An 8,885-nucleotide genomic window follows, 5' to 3' on the forward strand; every position below is an offset into this window, starting at 1 on the left:
TTGGGTCCGGAGAGTGTGACAGAGATGGGAGGAGTGTAGGATCCGGAGAGTGTGACAGAGATGGGGAGTGTGTAGGATACGGAGAGTTTGACGGAGATGGGGAGAGTGTAGGGTCCGGAGAGCGTGACAGAGATGGGGAGAGTGTAGGATCCGGAGAGTGTGACAGAGATGTGGAGGGTGTAGGATCCGGAGAGTGTGACAGAGATGGGGAGGGTGTAGGATCCGGAGAGTGTGACAGAGAAGGGGAGGTTGTGCGGTCCGGAGAGTGTGACAGAGATGGGGAGGGTGTAGGATCCGGAGAGTGTGACAGCGATGGGGAGAGTGTAGGATCCGGAGAGTGTGACAGAGATGGGGAGGGTGTAGGATCCGGAGAGTGTGACAGAGATCGGGAGGGTGTAGGGTCCGGCGAGTGTGACAGAGATGGGTGGGTGTAGGATCCACCGTGTGTGACAGAGATGGGGAGGGTTTAGGGTCCGGAGAGTGTGACAGAGATGGGGAGAGTGTAGGGTCCGGAGAGTGTGACAGAGATGGGGAGGGTGTAGGATCCGGGGAGTGTGACAGAGATGGAGATGGTTTAGGATCCTTAGAGTGTGACAGAGATGGGGAGAGTGTAGGATCCGGAGAGTGTGACAGGGATGGGGAGGGTGTAAGATCCGGAGAGTGTGACAGAGATGGGGAGGGTGTAGGATCCGGAGAGTGTGACAGAGATGGGGAGAGTGTAGGATCCGGAGAGTGTGACAGAGATGGGGAGAGTGTAGGATCCGGAGAGTGTGACAGAGATGGGGTGTGTGTAGGATCCGGAGAGTGTGACAGAGATGGGGAGAGTGTAGGATCCGGAGAGTGTGACAGAGATGGGGAGGGTGTAGGATCCGGAGAGTGTGACAGAGATGGGGAGAGTGTAGGATCCGGAGAGAGTGACAGAGATGGGGAGGGTGTAGGATCCGGAGAGTGTGACAGAGATGGGGAGAGTGTAGGATCCGGAGAGTGTGACAGAGATGGGGAGGGTGTAAGATCCGGAGAGTGTGACAGAGATGGGGAGGGTGTAGGATCCGGAGAGTGTGACAGAGATGGGGAGAGTGTAGGATCCGGAGAGTGTGACAGAGATGGGGAGAGTGTAGGATCCGGAGAGTGTGACAGTGATGGGGAGGGTGTAGGATCCGGAGAGTGTGACAGAGATGGGGAGTGTGTAGGATCCGGACAGTGTGACAGTGATGGGGAGGGTGTAGGATCCGGAGAAGGTGACAGAGATAGGGAGAGTGTAGGATCCGGAGAGTGTGACAGAGATGGGGAGGGTTTAGGATCCGGAGAGTATGACAGAGATGGGGAGAGTGTAGGATCAGGAGAGTGTGGCAGAGATGGGGAGTGTGTTGGGTCCGGAGAGTGTGACAGAGATGGGTGGGTGTAGGATCTGGAGTGTGTGACAGAGACGGGGATGGTGTTTTGTCCGGAGAGTGTGACAGAGCTGGGTATGGTGTTTTGTCCGGAGAGTGTGACAGAGATGGGGAGGGTGTAGGATTCCTTGAGTGTGACAGAGATGGGAGGGTGTAGGGTCCGGACAGTGTGATTGAGATGGGGAGGATGTGGGGTCCGGAGAGTGTGACAGAGATGGGGAGGGTGTAGGATTCCTTGAGTGTGACAGAGATGGGAGGGTGTAGGATCCGGAGAGTGTGACAGAGATGGGGAGGATGTGGGGTCCGGAGAGTGTGACATAGATGGGGAGGGTGTAGGGTCCGGAGAATGTGACAGAGATGGGGAGGGTGTCGGATCCGGAGAGTGTGACAGAGATGGGAGGGTGTAGGATCCGGAGAGTGTGACTGAGATGGGAGTGTGTAGGATCCGGAGATGTGACAGATTTGGGGAGGGTGTAGGAACCGGAGAGTGTGACAGATTTGGGGAGGGTGTAGGATCCGGAGAGTGTGACAGAGATGGGGAGAGTGTAGGATCCGGAGTGTGTGACAGAGATGGGGAGGGTGTAGGATCCGGAGAGTGTGACAGAGATGGGGAGGGTGTAGGATCCGGAGAGTGTGACAGAGATGGGAGGGTGTAGGATCCGGAGAGTGTGACAGATTTGGGGAGAGTGTAGGATCCGGAGAGTGTGACAGATTTGGGGAGGGTGTAGGATCCGGAGAGTGTGACAGAGATGGGGAGAGTGTAGGATCCGCAGAGTGTGACAGAGATGGGGAGGGTGTAGGATCCGGAGAGTGTGACAGAGATGGGGAGAGTGTAGGATCCGGAGAGTGTGACAGAGATGGGGAGGGTGTAGGATCCGGAGAGTGTGACAGAGATGGGGAGGGTGTAGGATCCGGACAGTGTGACAGAGATGGGGAGGGTGCAGGTTCCGGAGAGTGTGACAGAGATGGGAGAGTGTCGGATCCGGAGAGTGTGACAGAGATGGGGAGGGTGGAGGATCCGGAGAGTGTGACAGAGATTGGGAGTGTTTAGGATCCGGAGAGTGTGACAGAGATGGGCGAGAGTAGGATCCGGAGAGAGTGACAGAGATGGGGAGGGTTTAGGATCCGGAGAGTGTGACAGAGATGGGGAGGTTGTTGGATCCGGAGAGTGTGACAGAGATGGGGAGTGTGTAGGATCCGGAGAGTGTGACATAGATGGGGAGTGTGTAGGATCCGGAGAGTGTGACAGAGATGGGGAGGGTGTAAGATCCGGAGAGTGTGACAGAGATGGGGAGGGTGTAGGATCCGGAGAGTGTGACAGAGATGGGGAGAGTGTAGGATCCGGAGAGTGTGACAGAGATGGGGAGGGTGTAAGATCCGGAGAGTGTGACAGAGATGGGGAGACTGTAGGATCCGGAGAGTGTGACAGTGATGGGGAGGGTGTAGGATCCGGAGACTGTGACAGAGATGGGGAGTGTGTAGGATCCGGACAGTGTGACAGTGATGGGGAGGGTGTAGGATCCGGAGAAGGTGACAGAGATAGGGAGAGTGTAGGATCTGGAGAGTGTGACAGAGATGAGGTGGGTGTAGGATCCGGAGAGTGTGACAGAGATGGGGAGGGTTTAGGATCCGGAGAGTATGACAGAGATGGGGAGAGTGTAGGATCCGGAGAGTGTGGCAGAGATGGGGAGTGTGTTGGGTCCGGAGAGTGTGACAGAGATGGGAGGAGTGTAGGATCCGGAGAGTGTGACAGAGATGGGGAGTGTGTAGGATACGGAGAGTTTGACAGAGATGGGGAGAGTGTAGGGTCCGGAGAGCGTGACAGAGATGGGGAGAGTGTAGGATCCGGAGAGTGTGACAGAGATGTGGAGGGTGTAGGATCCGGAGAGTGTGACAGAGATGGGGAGGGTGTAGGATCCGGAGAGTGTGACAGAGAAGGGGAGGTTGTGCGGTCCGGAGAGTGTGACAGAGATGGGGAGGGTGTAGGATCCGGAGAGTGTGACAGCGATGGGGAGAGTGTAGGATCCGGAGAGTGTGACAGAGATGGGGAGGGTGTAGGATCCGGAGAGTGTGACAGAGATCGGGAGGGTGTAGGGTCCGGCGAGTGTGACAGAGATGGGTGGGTGTAGGATCCACCGTGTGTGACAGAGATGGGGAGGGTGTAGGATCTGGAGTGTGTGACAGAGACGGGGATGGTGTAGGATCCGGACAGTGTGACAGAGATGGGGAGGGTGCAGGTTCCGGAGAGTGTGACAGAGATGGGGAGAGTGTAGGATCCGGAGAGTGTGTCAGAGATGTGGAGTGTGTAGGATCCGGAGAGTGTGACAGAGATGGGGAGAGTGTAGGGTCCGGAGCGTGTGACAGAGATGGGGAGGGTGTAGGATCCGGAGAGTGTGACAGAGATTGGGAGTGTTTAGGATCCGGAGAGTGTGACAGAGATGGGAGAGTGTAGGATCCACCGTGTGTGACAGAGATGGGGAGGGTGTAGGATTCCTTGAGTGTGACAGAGATGGGAGGGTGTAGGGTCCGGACAGTGTGATTGAGATGTAGAGGGTTTAGGATCCGGAGAGTGTGACAGAGATGGGGAGGATGTGGGGTCCGGAGAGTGTGACAGAGAAGGGGAGGATGTAGGGTCCGGAGAATGTGACAGAGATGGGGAGGGTGTCGGATCCGGAGAGTGTGACAGAGATGGGAGGGTGTAGGATCCGGAGAGTGTGACAGAGATGGGAGGGTGTAGGATCCGGAGATGTGACAGATTTGGGGAGGGTGTAGGATCCGGAGAGTGTGACAGATTTGGGGAGGGTGTAGGATCCGGAGAGTGTGACAGAAATGGGGAGAGTGTAGGATCCGGAGAGTGTGACAGAGATGGGGAGGTTGTAGGATCCGGAGAGTGTGACAGAGATGGGAGGGTGTAGGATCCGTAGAGTGTGACAGAGATGGGGAGGGTGTAAGATCCAGAGAGTGTGACAGAGATGGGAGGGTGTAGGATCCGGAGAGTGTGACAGATTTAGGGAGAGTGTAGGATCCGGAGAGTGTGACAGATTTGAGGAGGGTGTAGGATCCGGAGAGTGTGACAGAGATGGGGAGAGTGTAGGATCCGGAGAGTGTGACAGAGATGGGGAGGGTGTAGGATCCGGAGAGTGTGACAGAGATGGGGAGAGTGTAGGATCCGGAGAGTGTGACAGAGATGGGGAGGGTGTAGGATCCGGACAGTGTGACAGAGATGGGGAGGGTGCAGGTTCCGGAGAGTGTGACATAGATGGGAGAGTGTAGGATCCGGAGAGTGTGACAGAGATGGGGAGGGTGTAGGATCCGGAGAGTGTGACAGCGATGGGGAGGGTTTAGGGTCCGGAGAGTGTGACAGAGATGGAGATGGTTTAGGATCCGGAGAGTGTGACAGAGATGGGGAGTGTGTAGGATCCGGAGAGTGTGACAGAGATGGGGAGGGTGTAAGATCCGGAGAGTGTGACAGAGATGGGGAAAGTGTAGGATCCGGAGAGTGTGACAGTGATGTGGAGGGTGTAGGATCCGGAGTGTGTGACAGAGATGGGGAGAGTGTAGGATCCGGACAGTGTGACAGTGATGGGGAGAGTTTAGGATCCGGAGAGTGTGACAGAGATGGGGAGGGTGTAGGATCCGGAGTGTGTGACAGAGATGGGGAGAGTGTAGGATCCGGACAGTGTGACAGTGATGGGGAGAGTGTAGGATCCGGAGAGTGTGACAGAGATGGGGAGGGTGTAGGATCCGGAGTGTGTGACAGAGATGGGGAGAGTGTAGGATCTGGACAGTGTGACAGAGATGGGGAGGGTGTAGGATCCGGAGAAGGTGACAGAGATGGGGAGAGTGTAGGATCCGGAGAGTGTGACAGAGATGGGGAGGGTGTAGGATCCGGAGAGTGTGACAGAGATGGGGAGAGTGTAGGATCCGTAGATTGTGACAGAGATGGGGAGAGTGTAGGATCCGGAGAGTGTGACAGAGATGGGGAGGGTGTAGGATCCGGAGAGTGTGACAGAGATGGGGAGAGTGTAGGATCCGGACAGTGGGACAGTGATGGGGAGGGTGTAGGATCCGGAGAAGGTGACGGAGATGGGGAGAGTGTAGGATCCGGACAGTGTGACAGGGATGGGGAGGGTGTAGGATCCGGAGAGTGTGACAGAGATGGGGAGGGTGTAGGATCCAGAGAGTGTGACAGAGATGGGGAGGGTGTAGGATCCGGACAGTGTGACAGGGATGGGGAGGGTGTAGGATCCGGAGAGTGTGACAGAGATGGGGAGAGTGTAGGATCCGGAGAGTGTGACAGAGATGGGGAGGATGTAGGATCCGGAGAGTGTGACAGAGATGGGAAGGGTGTAGGATCCGGAGAGTGTGACAGAGATGTGAGGGTGTAGGATCCGGAGAGTGTGACAGAGATGGGGAGTGTGTAGGATCCGGAGAGTGTGACAGAGATGGGGAGGGTGTAGGATCCGGAGAGTGTGACAGAGATGGGGAGGGTGTAGGATCCGGAGAGTGTGACAGAGATGGGAGGAGTGTAGGATCCGGAGAGTGTGACAGAGATGGGGAGTGTGTAGGATACGGAGAGTTTGACAGAGATGGGTTGAGTGTAGGGTCCGGAGAGTGTGACAGAGATGGGGAGAGTGTAGGATCCGGAGAGTGTGACAGAGATGTGGAGGGTGTAGGATCCGGAGAGTGTGACAGAGATGGGGAGGGTGTAGGATCCGGAGAGTGTGACAGAGAAGGGGAGGTTGTGCGGTCCGGAGAGTGTGACAGAGATGGGGAGGGTGTAGGATCCGGAGAGTGTGACAGCAATGGGGAGAGTGTAGGATCCGGAGAGTGTGACAGAGATGGGGAGGGTGTAGGATCCGGAGAGTGTGACAGAGATGGGGAGGGTGTAGGGTCCGGCGAGTGTGACAGAGATGGGTGGGTGTAGGATCCACCGTGTGTGACAGAGATGGGGAGGGTGTAGGATCTGGAGTGTGTGACAGAGACGGGGATGGTGTAGGATCCGGACAGTGTGACAGAGATGGGGAGGGTGCAGGTTCCGGAGAGTGTGACAGAGATGGGGAGGGTGTTGGATCCGGAGAGTGTGACAGCGATGGGGATAGTGTAGGATCCGGAGAGTGTGACAGAGATGGGGAGGGTGTAGGATCCGGAGAGTGTGACAGAGATGGTGAGGGTGTAGGGTCCGGCGAGTGTGACAGAGATGGGTGGGTGTAGGATCCACCGTGTGTGACAGAGATGGGGAGGGTGTAGGATCTGGAGTGTGTGACAGAGACGGGGATGGTGTAGGATCCGGACAGTGTGACAGAGATGGGGAGGGTGCAGGTTCCGGAGAGTGTGACAGAGATGGGGAGAGTGTAGGATCCGGAGAGTGTGTCAGAGATGTGGAGTGTGTAGGATCCGGAGAGTGTGACAGAGCTGGGGAGAGTTTAGGATCCGGAGAGTGTGACAGAGATGTGGAGAGTGTAGGATCCGGTGAGTGTGACAGAGATGTGGAGGGTGTAGGATCCGGAGAGTGACAGAGATGGGAGTGTGTAGTATCCGGAGAGTGTGACAGAGATGGGGAGGGTGTGGGGTCCGGAGAGTGTGACAGAGATGGGGAGGGTGTAGGATCCGGAGAGTGTGACAGAGATGGGGAGGGTGTAGGATCCGGAGAGTGTGACAGAGATGGGGAGGGTGTGCGGTCCGGAGAGTGTGACAGAGATGGGGAGGGTTTAGGATCCAGAGAGTGTGACAGAGATGGGGAGGGTGTAGTGTCCGGATAGTGTGACAGAGATGGGTGGGTGTAGGATCCACCGTGAGTGACAGAGATGGGGAGGGTGTAGGATCTGGAGTGTGTGACAGAGACGGGGATGGTGTTTTGTCCGGAGAGTGTGACAGAACTGGGTATGGTGTTTTGTCCGGAGAGTGTGACAGAGATGGGGAGGGTGTAGGATTCCTTGAGTGTGACAGAGATGGGAGGGTGTATGGTCCGGACAGTGTGATTGAGATGGGGAGGATGTGGGGTCCGGAGAGTGTGACAGAGATGGGGAGGGTGTAGGATTCCTTGAGTGTGACAGAGATGGGAGGGTGTAGGATCCGGAGAGTGTGACAGAGATGGGGAGGATGTGGGGTCCGGAGAGTGTGACAGAGATGGGGAGGGTGTAGGGTCCGGAGAATGTGACAGAGATGGGGAGGGTGTCGGATCCGGAGAGTGTGACAGAGATGGGAGGGTGTAGGATCCGGAGAGTGTGACAGAGATGGGGAGGGTGTAGGATCCGGAGAGTGTGACAGAGATGGGAGTGTGTAGGATCCGGAGAGTGTAACAGAGATGGGGAGGGTGTAGGATCCGGAGAGTGTGACAGAGATGGGGAGGGTGTAGGATCCGGAGAGTGTGACAGAGATGGGAGTGTGTAGGATCCGGAGAGTGTAACAGAGATGGGGAGGGTGTAGGATCCGGAGAGTGTGACAGATTTGGGGAGAGTGTAGGATCCGGAGAGTGTGACAGATTTGGGGTGGGTGTAGGATCCGGAGAGTGTGACAGAGATGGGGAGAGTGTAGGATCCGGAGAGTGTGACAGAGATGGGGAGTGTGTAGGATCCGGAGAGTGTGACAGAGATGGGAGGGTGTAGGATCCGGAGAGTGTGACAGAGATGGGGAGAGTGTAGGATCCGGAGAGTGTGACAGTGATGGGGAGGGTGTAGGATCCTGAGAGTGTGACAGAGATGGGGAGAGTGTAGGATCCGGACAGTGTGACAGTGATGTGGAGGGTGTAGGATCCGGAGTGTGTGACAGAGATGGGGAGAGTGTAGGATCCGGACAGTGTGACAGTGATGGGGAGAGTTTAGGATCCGGAGAAGGTGACAGAGATGGGGAGAGTGTAGGATCTGGACAGTGTGACAGAGATGGGGAGGGGGTAGGATCCGGAGAAGGTGACAGAGATGGGGAGAGTGTAGGATCCGGAGAGTGTGACAGAGATGTGGAGGGTGTAGGATCCGGAGAGTGTGACAGAGATGGGGAGAGTGTAGGATCCGGAGAGTGTGACAGAGATGGGGAGGGTGTAGGATCCGGACAGTGTGACAGGGATGGGGAGGGTGTAGGATCCGGAGAGTGTGACAGAGATGGGGAGAGTGTAGGATCCGGAGAGTGTGACAGAGATGGGGAGGGTGTAGGATCCGGAGAGTGTGACAGAGATGGGAAGGTTGTAGGATCCGGAGAGTGTGACAGAGATGTGAGGGTGTAGGATCCGGAGAGTGTGACAGAGATGGGGAGTGTGTAGGATCCGGAGAGTGTGACAGAGATGGGGAGGGTGTAGGATCCGGAGAGTGTGACAGAGATGGGGAGGGTGTAGGGTCCGGAGAGTGTGACAGAGATGGGAGGGTGTAGGATCCGGAGAGTGTGACAGAGATGGGGAGGGTGTAGGATCCGGAGAGTGTGACAGAGATGGGGAGGGTGTAGGATCCGGAGAGTGTGACAGAGATGGGGAGGGTGTAGGATCCGGAGAGTGTGACAGAGATG

This window comes from Hypanus sabinus, unplaced genomic scaffold (genome assembly GCF_030144855.1).
Source record: "Hypanus sabinus isolate sHypSab1 unplaced genomic scaffold, sHypSab1.hap1 H_11, whole genome shotgun sequence".
Classification (NCBI taxonomy): domain Eukaryota; kingdom Metazoa; phylum Chordata; class Chondrichthyes; order Myliobatiformes; family Dasyatidae; genus Hypanus; species Hypanus sabinus.